A 14,500-nucleotide genomic window follows, 5' to 3' on the forward strand; every position below is an offset into this window, starting at 1 on the left:
CTCCTATAGATGCTGCCTGGCCTATTGTGTTCCACCAGCATTTTGTGTGTGTTGTTTGAATTTCCAGCATCTGCAGGTTTCCTCAGTTCTGCTGGTTGGAGCGTTTGGGATCCTGTTCAATCCAAGCCTTTGAGAAGCGAGGCAAAGAAATATTTCTGCAGACAGAGGGTGGTGGAAGCTTAGGACTGATTTTTGCAATCACCATTTGAAACTGGCTGATTCATTTCTTCTGAAATCAATTAGACTTTTGGTAATTCAAGGTAATAAGGGACACAGAGCTAAATACAAATATAGGCCATAGATCACTCATGACTGGCCTAAGTGAATGGCGGAGTGAGCACGGGATAAGGTGTTTGTTCCTTTTTCTGTACTTACTGCCCATTATGCTGCTGGCATTTCGGACAGCAGTGAAGGTCCTCCATCCCTGGCAGTGTTCAGAACTTCCTTCATCATGTCAGCAGCTTCCTCTTGGATTTCATTGCTGTCAGTCATGCAAGTCTTGGGTGGAGACTGAGGAATACCGTCACACTCAGTTGAAGAGCATTCTTCATTGTTGCTTCCATAACAATTTTGTTTCCTGAGTCAGGGTTGTTAGCTCTGAGCTGAACCCCTGAACCTGGAGGACCAGTGGACCACTCTTAGCCTGGCTTTTGTCCTTTGACCTCTTTGGCATGGGTGACCCTACCAAGAGTCAAAGCATAAAGCCCTGACTCCAGCCAACATAGCTCTCCAGGTTATTGAGGAATGCAAGCCTCCAAACCACGACATGGTTGTGGTCCTCTTGGACGTTCCTTTCTCTGTAAGGCAGAATAATTTATCCTGTTGTTCATGAGTTACAGAAATCACATTTCCGATGATTAATTTGTATCTACATGAGACATCATTATATTGGTCAAATATTTTGTTATTACCAAATATCATACAAATTTTTATAAAAGTAAACTTTAATCCATTATATCTGTCTCAAAGTTATGCAAAGTTTCACTCTTACACTCTTCATTAGAATCTAAATCCAGCCAGAGGACAATAATGATATTATTTGGTTTTCATCCTTGCTCTACAAAATTGTAATATATTAATAGTAAGCTTCAACAAAATCCTACTTGCTTCATATAAAAAAGTCACTTACTGATGATGAGCTCCAATGTGAACAGTTACCAAATACTAACTTGCTAAATTTCCTGCAAAGACAAAGCTCTTTAAAACACTTCTATTAGTTTCAATATGGTAGCAGAAGGTCCATTTACCAAACAGTTATTTCTGTTAGCGTGATGGAATTCAGCCATGATCATACTGAATGGCGGTGCAGGCTCGAAGGGCTGAATGGCCTACTCCTGGACCTATTTTCTTTGTTTCTAAAAGACTAATCCTGCTTTAAAAACATCCCAAATTAGATTTTTACATTGTGTTGATGGTTATCAAAGGCACCCACATCACATTCAACAGAATGATTTAAAGGCCTGTACAATATGATATCTTACTCTGAGACAGAAGAGAGATCAGTGTGAGAGATGGGGTTGCCATGTCCTTAGCTTCACACTGGATGATACAGCTTTTGGAAGTCTCTGAAGCCTATGCTGGGCCACAAAAGCTTGAGTTTTGTTAGAGGAACAATGCACATTAGGACATTAAGTAATTTTTCACTGTCTGCTAAAATATCTGAACTTCAGCTGCAGTCCCACCCTTTACCTGTCCTTACCTGTTTACATTTCATTAGCAGTTTACAACATTGAACATTGCTGTGCCACTCTTCTTTACTTTTCTGTTTGCTTGTAGTAACATGGTGGAACTTGTGACCCATGTGTCCCAACACAATTACCCAAATGGGAGAGAATTGCCATCTGCTTTGTAGAAATGCCTATGATAAAGGAGATAGTTTGACCAAGGAACTTGATAGGAATTGTCCTTTGTTAGTTTTATTGCATTATTTTTAAAGATAAATGTTAACACAAGAGCTATCTTTACCATTGATTAGAAAATGTCTTAAAATAACAGTCTTAATTCTAACACATGAAAAAATTGGTGTTTTGTTTTGATATCACACTTGAGGTTAGTAATCATCTATTCAATCACCTTGCGAAACTTTCTAGGGTCTATAAGTCTCTCAGTGGGTCAGTAGGAGCAATAGGACCAGTTAATATTATATCTGAGATTGTAGCGACTTATCAGCATTAAACTGGAAACTCCTTTTCCTGACATGTCACATTTTTTTATGAAGTTAAGGAACATTGAGGACAAAACTTTACATAAACAATGGGCTTGGAATGGATTAGACCAAATGTATAACCTTAAACAGGATTTCTTCCTTTCTCGCTTCCCCACTCAGGGAAGCTGAGGCTACTGTTGCAATCTCCAGCCAAGCCCTGGCTCCAGCTGTGGTTAGCTAAGCCAGCACAGGCTAAAGATCGAAGCAGAGACATTAGGGCTGTGGTTATTGATTCGGTACTGACCCAAGCTTTGTACCAAAAACATGTGGTTCAGTACTGTCCCAAGTTTTGTATTGGCCTCCTAAATTGTGCGGTATTTTTCTTCTTCAAGTTCAGTTGTTTTCTGCTAATACTAAGTATTATTTCCTGTATCTGTAATTCTCCTGAGTCTGGACCCTAGTAAAAAACTTCCGTTGTGGCATAGTGAGACAGAATTTCCTGAGAAATGAGGAAAGCCCAGGAATGGTAAAGAATGTGATGATTCTCCTTGTGGGTCCCAATGTCTGGGACGTATCATATCTCACAATACATTTTATACTCCACAGCCAAATGTTTCTACTTGTGCTTATCCAACTTTGTCGTTAATTGAGTCACATAAATAACTGTGATTTACATCAGCTCCCTGTAACTTAGAAGCTCGAACTAGTAATTGAATTTCAACTCATATATATGGTACTGTTCTGTTTCTTTTTCCTGTAATTTGACACAGATTGTCAAAAGATTTGTACTAGTGAATTATGAAGAAGTTGCAAACTTTTGTCAATGTCATTATATTAAATACATCATGGATGAAATCGCTGTCTATCAACATGTAAACAATTTAAAATTAAACGGTCTCAATATTCGCAACTAAATTGTTAGAATAATTGGAAGGAAATTTTGCTGGTAAGGTTTTAAGCTGACAATCAGATCAGAGGTATTTAGTATAACATAATATGGAACTGTTGGAGATATATTATTCAGGATGTATAATGAGGAAGTGGTTAAGATTGGCTGATAAAATATTCCAAGTAATACACTGTATATTAGTTTAATAAAGTTTAGAACAACTTTAATAATAATTTATGTGCAGTAACAGAGTAATTGTTTGCAGTAACAATCTGCAATTGTTGTGGAATAGTTTAATAACTTGGAAGCAGATAGGAAACTACTCGTAAGTTTACAGGACAATCATTGAAAATTAATACATGCAATGTTCTGATGTGGAGTAGTTTCATATGGAATTATTTAGTATATCTGGGAATTGTTTCAAGTAGCTTGGAAATTGGAAAATACTGATATGAAATTTAATACATTTTATGTATTTGTTTGAACATACTGATACAAGTATTTTAAAAAATATATATAATTCATTGTATGTTTTAATAGAGAGTTGATTGAGCAATACTTTATTTTGCAGAAAATATGAGATTATTTGATTTGAAATAGTTTTATATGGAATACTTTGACAGCAAATGTTCTCCTGCTAATTCATTGAATCTTGTTACAGAATAGCTGGATTAAATTATAGTTCAGGTTCAGAATTATTGTTTAATCAGTAGAAAAGTTCACATCAGTAGAAAAGTTTATTGGAAAATAATTTAAGTATTTGTATAAGATTCATTTGAACTCTCATTATTGTTATAAGAAGTACTTGATAGAAACATTCACTAAATTATTGGAAAGTCTGGAAAATGTCTGCAGAGATTCTTTTCAATGATTTAGAAGTTAAATGTGGAATGAATTAATAAGAAATTACTTGATCAGAAACTCTCAGAGATGTCCTAAATATAATTTCTGACAATAAATTGTTTTGTAATTAAATTATTCTGAGGTAGGGAATTGTTTACAAGGAACTATTTTAATAAGAATTTGCAAATTACTTGGAATGTGCTCAGTGGGAATTATATTGTGTTTTTTAATCTAATTTATCTGAGTGCTTCATCATAAAATGTTTGTTGGAGAATAATTTTCTGGAGGGAATTATTCAAACACTGTGTCTGCAGTGGAACAGTTAAAATTGTTGATCAAGAGTCATTGCACAGAGAATTGCACGAGAAGGAATTGCCAAAGAATTCTTTAATGGGGGATTATTTTAGTGTTTGATTGTTAATTGTAGAATAGTTTGATGAGGAAATCTTTGAATTGGGAACTGCTGGAATAGGGTTGATGTGAAGTTGTTTAATAGGGAATCGTTTGTAAACAATTACAAAAAGCTGTTTAATATGCCAGAATAGATTCATTCAAAACATTTGATGTTGAATAATTTCACATGAAATTATTTTTCTAGGTAATTGTTTAGATCGTTTGCAGATAATTGTTCTACAAGCTGATGTGTTGGTTTCTTTGGTGTTTATATGGAATATTTTGCAAAGATTTGTTTGGAAGATAAATTATCAGATATAGGACTGTGTAATAGGCAGCAGAGAAATAGAATATTGATGGGAGGGTGGTGTTGTTTGCTAAGATCTGAGTTTGTTTAGAATTGTTCAATGAACAAATTATGTTATGCATTTGCTCAATTTTCTTTGTCAATTTGGTATAATTTAATATGATTAGATACATTCCTAGGGAATTATATGCTCCAAAAATATTTAAACTAATTTGGAGTAGTTGGGTAATTTAATTAATTGTGTATTTTAGAATTCTTTGATAGGAAATAAATTAGAATAATTTGATATTCCTTTACTTAGATTAGATGATAATCCAACACATTCTAAAGAGTTTTTGATAAGTTTGTTAGTGTTTTCTTAAAGAGGATACATTCAAAATAATTTGTTAAGAAATAGTTTTAAGAGATTACAAAGGAATTGTTAGACCAGTGCAAATATTTCAAATGGATTAATGCAGGGTATTCAGGATGATCTTATATAAATGGTCTAATATGGTTTGCCTGCAATTGTTTCAAAGGATTAAAAACAAATGTAATTTGTTTAGAACCAATGTTCAAAATTAATAAATTAGTTGTAACTTAAATCAATTTGAACATGGAATTATTTGCTATATATGAAAGTAAATTAGAATATATTTTAATTCAATGGCTATTTGGATATATCTGTATTAATAATCCTGTTCCAAAATATCTTCCCTTTACTTGCCAGAAATCTTAGAACCTGTTGATAAATTTACACTGGAAAGATTTATTAATAAATTCAACTGAAACTTTATTATTTCAAAATAAGTTGAAAGGAAAGAGTTGAGAATAATCTAACAAGAGCTTGTTCAGTTATAGCAATTTAAAGCTGAATTGTCTAACCAATCAGATATACAGCAATTGTTCAATTTGGAAATATTGGGTATGAGATACAATCCTTTGTAAATGTTATTAGTTTATTCATTATCCGCCCTGCAATTTCGAATCATTTGGAATTATCAGTAAAATATAATGCATAGACAAATTTCAGTGTTTTGATCTGGATGAATAAAAAATTTGGAAATACCAATGAATTGGGTGTAATATACATACCAAAGGCAAGAATTAACAATAACTTTGGAATAATTATTTCCATATTCATCTGAAGTAGAATTTGATTTCATTTTTAATTTGAAATCAAATGATGTGGCACTGCATTCATTCATCTGGGATAATAGGTGTTATTTTTGGATGTTGAATTAATTCAGAACTGAATGAGTTTTAGAATCTTATGTTGTGCAATTCATTGTAACTATGGAATAAGTGGTGTATAATTGAAATGGATTGTTGAGCTTATCGTGCTGACTTAAAGTTGAATATGGAATTAATACACCAGTGTAAATGGATTTGGCGTTTTTTAACCTAGGATGATGAAATATGGACTATAAATAATTTTTGGAGTGTTTTGAATTGCCAGTTCAATTTAGAATTGTTATCTTATCATTTTAGAATCATAAAGACAGTAACTTCAAACTCTCTGCTAATTTCATACTTCCTTGACAAAATCCATTCTCTTTTCCATGTTAAATAATTACAAACTCTGAATTCAGTTCTGAATTCACCTCTCAACCCACATAAAAATACCACAAAAACAGGATTTTCATTTTATTGTATGTAGGAACTTATTGTGTGCAAATATCTGCCTATTAATAGTGACAACTCTTCAAGATTAAATGCCTGTGAAATGTTTTAGAACAAAGGTGCTATATCTTTCCACAGTAGTTCTTATTTGGACATTATGCTTGGTGGAGTTTAACATGAATTATCACCAAGTTTGAACAGATATATGCATAATTAATTAATGCTGTCTTTGGATTTCTTTAATGAGAAATAGTTGGTGAATTTATAATAGTACGATCTAAATATGTTAGATGCAAAAGAAGTTACTGTGTTCAGAAACCTTTAATGTTAAACTGTTGGTGGCTTTGGAGTTATTTCGTGTGGAGATACCTTTCAAAACATGAAGGTGATGGGTTTTGATCTGTTTGGTACCGACTTGCTTAAAGTCGGTAAAGTTTGATCGTAGAATCACGCCACATATTTTGGTAAGTGGCTATTACTATGTTTAGATTAATTGATAATGAAACAAACACCCAAGACGTTTAATTAGTTTGGCTTAGATATCTGACTGGATCATGTCCAATCTTTAAAGTTATCACCTTGGAAATGGATTTATAGTTGTTCTGCTTGCTATTGTTAAATTGAAATTATATAAGAAAATTTAAAAATGTAGAAAATGCTATAAATGCACAGCTGGTTCATCAGCATGTAAATGAATAAAACTTAGTTACAGTTTTGAGATTGCAGTCATTTGTAAAAATGTTGATGAAAAAGCTTTAAGCTCTCTGGATAAAAATAATTTTCAGTCAAATTCTGCACTTTTTATTTGAAACTCATGGGATCGAAAATAGCGACAAAGAAGTCTTTGTGAATATCTTGTTGATTAGAATCTTCTCCAGTGTTTAACTTTGACATTTAAATTGTTTATTTTTACCAATGATTAAATGAGGTAAGTAATCATTATAGAAAAATGAGAATTGCTCCTCCTTGATGTGAATGTAATCAGATTGGTGCAACTGTTGACACTAATGGGAGACGACATTTGTGGAATGGTTCCCCCTGAGGCCCATACTGTAGTTGTTAGGCCAATTAGAATAACTGGTTGTGGTTTCAGTTAATAGAAAACGAGATTTCTTTTCATTTGAAATGTTCAAATCAGTGTACCAATCTGCTAGGTATAATAAAACTTGAGGATAAAGTCAGAGTCAGAAGATTCAGTTGACAATTAAGTGTTATGTGTAACAAAATCAATGTTTTTAAGGGTTAATATCAGAACCTTATTTACATCTTATCCTGTCAGATGATGAACATGTAGGTTCTGTTTTTATTTCTTAAGTTAAAAACGACTTGCATTAGTATATAGCCTTTCCCTACACAACCTATAAAAATGTGTCTAGGTCAACTAATTACAGAAAAATGCTGCAGTCAATTTGTACGTGTTAACATCTTGTAAATGGCAATAGATAACAATAAGGTTCTTTTGGAGTTGTTGGCCAGAACCTTAGAGGAACTCACTCACTTTTCGTTGTACTGAGCTTTTGTATATAGGCTCTCTTTCATTCAACTGAGAGGGCAGACAGAAGTGCAAATTAGCTTTTCGATCAAAGTCAAATTTATTGTCATATGCACAAGTGTATGTAAGTACAGGAACAATGAAAAACCTATCTGAAGCAGCATCCCAGACACACAGCAACAGAGACATAGTGCTCACATGAAAAATATACATTTACATAAATTATGAAAAACTTAATAAGAACTAAAAAGTCCATTGGAGTGCAAAAATGATCAAAGTGTTGCTGTTAGGGTTGTGCAAGTTGATTCAAGAAGCAAATGGTTGACGTGAAGTGGTTGTATTGTGGGATATCAGACTCCTGTACCTTCTGCCCCATGGTAGCTGCAAGAAGATGGCATGATCGGGATGGTGGCAATTTTTTTATGATAGATGTTGCCTTCTTGAGGCAGAGTCTTTGTGGATACTTTCTATGGTGGGGAGGGATGTGCCCATGACATTCTGGGTTGAGCTCACTACTACTCTCTGTGGCTTTGAATTATTCACCCCAATACCGCTCTGACCTCTCTGTCCCCAGTCTCCGAACGAAGCTCTCGAAAACCTGAAGAGTAGCACTTGCCCAAACAGTGAGCTCAATGGTTTCAGGCCATTACCACTGCCCTGTCTGTTTTTATTTTCAGACAGTAACTGCTAATAGTGGTCCTGTTATTTTATCTCCTTTGACCATTCCCTTTTGCCTTGCCACATCCAATCAATGACTGTAATCTGAATATTGAAGGCTGAAGCAGAAGTTTCAATGGAAATAATTAGTTGAATTATTAAAGTACAATGTATATACAGTATTATATGAGAACTTCTGTTACAATCACTCAGCTAAGCGAATTCTCACTGGAGTTTAGAAGAATGTTCAATTCAATTCAATATTGAAAGGCCTAGATGGAGTGGATGTGGAGAGGGTGTTTCTCAAAGTGGGAGGGTCTAGGACTGGAGGGCATAGCCTCAGAATGCAAGGATGTCCCTTTAGAATAGAAATGATGAGAAATATCCTTCGCCAGAGGATAGCGACTCTTTGGAAGTCATTGCTACAGACATTTGTGGAGGCCAAGCTCCTAGGTATATTTACAGTGGAAGCTGATAGGTTCTTGATTAGGAAGGGCATCAAAGGTTACAGGGAGAAGACAGGAGAATAGGGTTGAGAGGGATAGTGTATCAGCCATGATGAAATGGCAGGGAACACTCGGTGGGTCAAAAGGCCTACTTCTGCTCCTATTTCTTTTGGTCTTGTGGTTTAAGATAGGGTGTACAGTTTATAGGATGAGAGCCTGCAGTAAAAAAAAACATGTCAGTTAGGCTGCTTGTTTGGTCTCATGGGAAACAGAAGGGCCAATCAGAGTGATTGTTACCATTTGAAAAGTCATCCAGCGGTACGTGCAGGTGATCATTTGGGAAATACAATGGGAGGTCTAACCCGAGAGATGGGACTGGTCAACATGCCTGCAATGAAGTTTTTATTATTTTTGTGATGCAACCCAGTCCCTAAACAAAAACAATTTTCTGCTACCTTTTGTTCCCTGCTTCTTAACCAATGAAATCTCTTGAGCATAAACCTACTGATGGTGATTTTACTGAACTGGCAGCAGTGGGGTAAGAGGCTCCCAGTGCATCAATGACACTCATCCCTGTGCTTCGCCAATTCAAAATGTATTTTAAAATCAAGTCAGACCAATGCCTCAGGCAGCAATGGGGGTAAAAAGCAATAGGTTGGAGTATCAGGGATAAGTCTCCCAATTTGATTATAATAAAAAATTCACATTGAATTTTCAGCAGACAAAGGAAGTTTAAATCAGTGTGAACACTTCCACAATCCAGCTAATGTTCTTGTGACACGGAGTGATTGAGTTGCAATAAAAAGAATGAACAGGATACGAGGACATAATCCTGGGCTAGAGGGAGGTTCCAAGCCTTCCTTTCCTCTACTTCAATTTGATCCAGCCTCCAGAATTGGAAAAGCTCTTCACTCATGAGGAGTTGTGAGGGAAGATCAGTTTACACCTGCTTGTGCCTCTGCTTTGACACATCTGATTTTTTCTAAAATCCATTTCAGCAACACATGCACTCAAAATGCTCAATTCTACCTGTCCCATGCTCCCCCATACTGTTGGCCTACCATCCAATGTTCGATGGGCGAAAATGTGCTCCAGTTGAATGCCCAGTGGACAAGAAGCCATTATATTTAGTCCTTGTCACAAACCTAGTTTCAGAGTCAATGACTCCAACCCCTGCCTGGTACTTGTCCCAAAAATGAACCAAACTTGACATTGATGTCATACTTGCCCCAGAGAGAAACTTTTGGTCTATTTGCAACATCATTTGCAGGTTTGTATTGAGCTCTTCTCTAAGACCATCAATGATATCTCCTGCTCAAACTCTCATTAATTCCATAATTAGAATGTCTAGGCTTAAATAACTGTTAATAAACGAGATTATCTAGTTCTTCTGACTGGGCATGAACACGCATTGGTTCTTCCTCATCGTCTCCCTTGTACTTACTTACCAACATTGCCTTTCATTTATTCAACACCTTTATAAGGAACAAGAGCAAGATTAGGCCAATTGGTCCTTCAAGTCCTTCAAGCCTGCTTCACCATTCAGTAAGGTCATAGTTCATCTGTTTTAAAATTCTCAGTGGAGTTTTCAAATCTTCAGTCCAGTTCGTCCATCCAACTTCTGTAAACTCTTCTTCACTTCCAAGATCTCTCTGCTTCTCCAATGCTGGCTTCCTGTTTATCCCTGCCTAAGGAAGGGTACATGGCAATTGCAAAGGTTTCACCAGATTGACTTCTGTGAGGACTGGTTAAGGAGACTGGGGCTATACTCAAGTGAGTTTGGGAAATTCAGAAGTGGTCTCATTGAGATCTATTTGATTCTTCTGGAGATTGATGGAGTACACACAGGGCTGGCATTTCCCCTAACTGAAATGTTTGCAGCCAGTCGTACCACCCCAAAATAAAGGAATAAGGGACGTCGTTATGCTTTAATGTATGGTATATGTGATAAATGAATGAATGATTCTGAATCTGGTGTTTTAGTAATGTGATGAGAAGAAATCTCTTCACCCAGATACAAGGAATCTTTGCAATGCTAGAGGGCTGAGGAGACTCAGTCACTGAGTATATTCAAAGCAGAGATCCATAACTTTCTGTATGTTGAAGGAATTGAAAGACATTGGGATAGAGCAGGAAAATGGCATTTGAGGTAGAACAAAGATAAGAAAATGTGCAGATGCTGGAAATCCAAGCAACATGCAAAAAATGATAAAGGGTCTCACCTGTTTACTCTTTCCCATGGATTCTGCCTGGCCTGCTGAGTTCTTCCAGCATTTTATGTGTGTTGTTTGAGGTAGAAGATCAGTTGTACTCAGGATTAATAACAGGGCAGGCTCAGGGCGCTGAATTACACTGTTCTCATTTATCAGCTTCTTAACAGGGACCAATGTAAGAAAAGTGACTCTGACCTCCCCTTACCTTATGGAGTGATGGAACAGATTTAAGTAACCCAATGGCTGAATCGCACCTCATTTTCTTATATTCGTAATGTGATAATACCATGGCTAGTATAACACTTCACCTTTGTGCTGCCTGTTAGGGGTTTGCATGTACTCCCTGTGACCGTGTAGGTTTCCTCTGAGTGCTCCAGCTTACTTCCACACTCCAAAATTGTACAGATTATTAAGAGTTCATAAATCGTGGGCATGCTATGAGAAACATGGTGACGCCTGTGGGTTGCCCCCCTCGGACTGTGTTGGTCATTGACGTAAACAATGCATTTCACTATACATTTCTATTTTTCAGTGTGCATATGAGAAATAAAGTTCATCTTTAACCATCAGGGTTCTATGTTCTGGAATTCCCTCACTGTTTTCCACTTTTATCTTACAAGATTTTTCTTAAAAACATGCCTCTTTTGGTCACCTCAGCATTATCTCATGTTGCAGCTTGGTATCAGTTTGTGTTATATGCTTCTGCAATGTGGCTTGGAATATTTGAATGATTTATAAGTGCAGTTGAAATAAATTTTTGGATGCCTAACTTCTCACCCTTATGTTAACTTTACTTCCAAAATTTGATTCCATTTTCTTTAAATTTGAGAAACGGAATTCACATGTGGAGATTTCCACATCACTTTGCTTTAGTTCCTGCAGTTGAGGACTTATTTATCCCCAGGTTAATGTTTTGTTGTTAATTTATTGTTATAAGTGACTGCCCAATCCCTCTTCGATGATCATTTAAAGCAACCTTCCATGGCACAACAGCGGACCTGCACTTTGGGCTCTTTTATTCAAATAAATTAATTTTGCCGAATATTCCTACCATTGGCACGATGGGTGGTACAGCTCCAGAGTTCCCCAAAATCCAGCCCCTGATCTTGTGTTTCTGGATTTTAATCCTATGCTCAAGCTCAGTTGCGCTTACCTCTAAAGTGGCTGTATGCCTACTTTGCCTCGCCGTTGTCCCCTCACTTTGTTGTTTTGTCAAATGTTTTTAACAAAAGAAAGTATGATGATATGATTATGTTCTTTTGAATTGGGAAACTGATTAAACAACCTTAATTAATCTCATTTTACCTGTGTATGATGTATCCAAAATCACAAGATCACATGAACTTGTTCAAATTGCTATAGGTTTGTGTTCAGTGTTAACTAAATTAGTTCTTCAGTCATACATTGACTGATCCTAGACTTCGCATGCACTTGAACAATATAATTATTACTATACACTTAATTTTAGAAATATCATAACTTGAAACCAAGTTTCCAGCTAATTGTTGAGTATTCTCTTCACTGGATGCACTTGTCAAGTAAGCTATCTCTCAGTGTGACTCTAACAGTGCCTCCCTTTATTCTGTTCGTGTTTATTAGCTTGGCTTGGTTCTGCAGATTTCAGATTTACAGTAAAGATATATCACAGGCTGACTCTAGAGGTCACTGCCGATTCTGTTTTGTTCATATGGCTTCTTTAAATGCTCCACTTGATAGGGACTTTTCAGTCTTCAATCATAACTCGCATGTGGGCTGAGAGGTAGACGGGTGTCTGTTGGAGATACTGAGTATTTGTCAATGTGAGTCAAATGGCACACTTGGCCATAACATATCTGAGGTCATAGTGAATTATTGCCCACAAAAGTGAATAATTACAAAATTAGTAAGGTTTGTCGCTTCCATCGTCCCCTCACTTTGATGCGCTTGTCACTTAACAACTTTCATGTTGCTGTCTAAAGTTAAATATCTGAAATGCCATCATTGTCAAATTTACTAAAAGACAAAGATGTATGATTAGTAGGTTAATTGTCCCGTGAATAGACCTGTGAATTGTCCCGTGAATAGACTATGGTTAAATCGGGGGTAGTTGGGTGGTCCAGAAAGACCTATCCCAAACTATAACTTAATGAAATAAAATATCAACAAAAATATCAGAATTGGAAACTATATCCATATTGTTGAAATATAGAAGGCAGACTGCAGAATGTGGGCTGTGATGAGTAGAGTGGGATAACAAAAATGTGAGTGCAGAATATATAATAGAAACTGATTTGAAGTTAATATCACCTGGGTAATTAAATTATCATGTTCTCCTTGAAGATTTTTGCTATGTATAGATGAACTTCCAATGGTACATTTTGAACTACAATGCCAAATAAGTTCTGAGGATAATGACATGAGTACACAGGGGCCTCTTTATTAAGTACATCCTGAACCTAACGAAGTGGCTACTGAGTATACGTTCATGGTCTTCTGATGTCCCATATCCTCTTCATAGTTTGACGTGTTGTGCGTTCAGAGATGCTCTTCTGCATCTGTTGTAATGTGTGGTCATTTGAGTTACTGTTCCCTTCCTGTCAGTTTGCACCATTTTGTCCATTCTCCTCTGACCTCCTCATTGACAAGGTCTTTTCACCTACAGAACTGCTGCTCACTGGGATTTTTTTTTTGTTTCCATACCATTCTCTATAATCTCCAGAGACTGTTGTGCATCAAAATCCCAGAAAATCAGCAGTTTCTGTGATACTCAAACCGCCCCATCGAGCACTAGCAATCATTCCAAGGTCAAAGTCACTTTGATCATATTTCCTTCCCATTCTGATGTTTGGTCTGAATAATACCTGAACCTTTTGACCATGTCTCCATGCTTTTATGCATCGAGTTGCTGCCACATGATTGGCTGGATAGATATTGACATTTAATGGGTAGGTGTACAGGTGTAGCCAATAAAGTGATCACTGAATATATGCTATGACTTTTGGCACACAGACCTATACTATTTCGTGTGTTCAAATATACAGTTGAACTTGCTGCTATAAATGATTTGGAAGTCCACAAAGTAAAGTTCTTCTCATCAAGGTATGGGTTCTGTACTGAACCATTCCTGATGATAATCATACTTTTATCACTTGTACTTGGGGGTAGGAGGAAGCCAATGGGGAAGAAGAACTTTGTAATCCAGGTCTGTAATTCAGGACCCTATTGTTTGTAGCTGCTATCATATGTTTAGTGATTTCATTTTTATATTTAAGTTAGCAATGATATTGGTTTAAAACTATGAATGAATGTTTTATGAAATGCACAATGTTACTGCAGCGGAGAGTATTATAATTTCTGTACTTAGATTCTCACATGAGGGTTAGTTGATCTTTATCAGCTTTACCTAATGGGCTGTAGAGCTTCTTCCTTATGTGGAGGTGGAGAATCCCCGATGCGACTTATTGCAGAACGTGGAATATGCAGTGGGATGTTGGCATTGTTTCCTTGACAATAGTATCCATTCTGAGGCATGG

General features: G+C 36.2%; 1 protein-coding gene across 7 annotated transcripts in view; it reads left to right on the plus strand.

The window, feature by feature from the left end:
• mecom (MDS1 and EVI1 complex locus) overlaps positions 1-14,500 on the plus strand; it is a 768,103-nt gene that overhangs the window by 605,950 nt on the left and 147,653 nt on the right. The window lies entirely within an intron of this gene.

This window comes from Hypanus sabinus, chromosome 2, assembly GCF_030144855.1.
Source record: "Hypanus sabinus isolate sHypSab1 chromosome 2, sHypSab1.hap1, whole genome shotgun sequence".
NCBI lineage: Eukaryota > Metazoa > Chordata > Chondrichthyes > Myliobatiformes > Dasyatidae > Hypanus > Hypanus sabinus.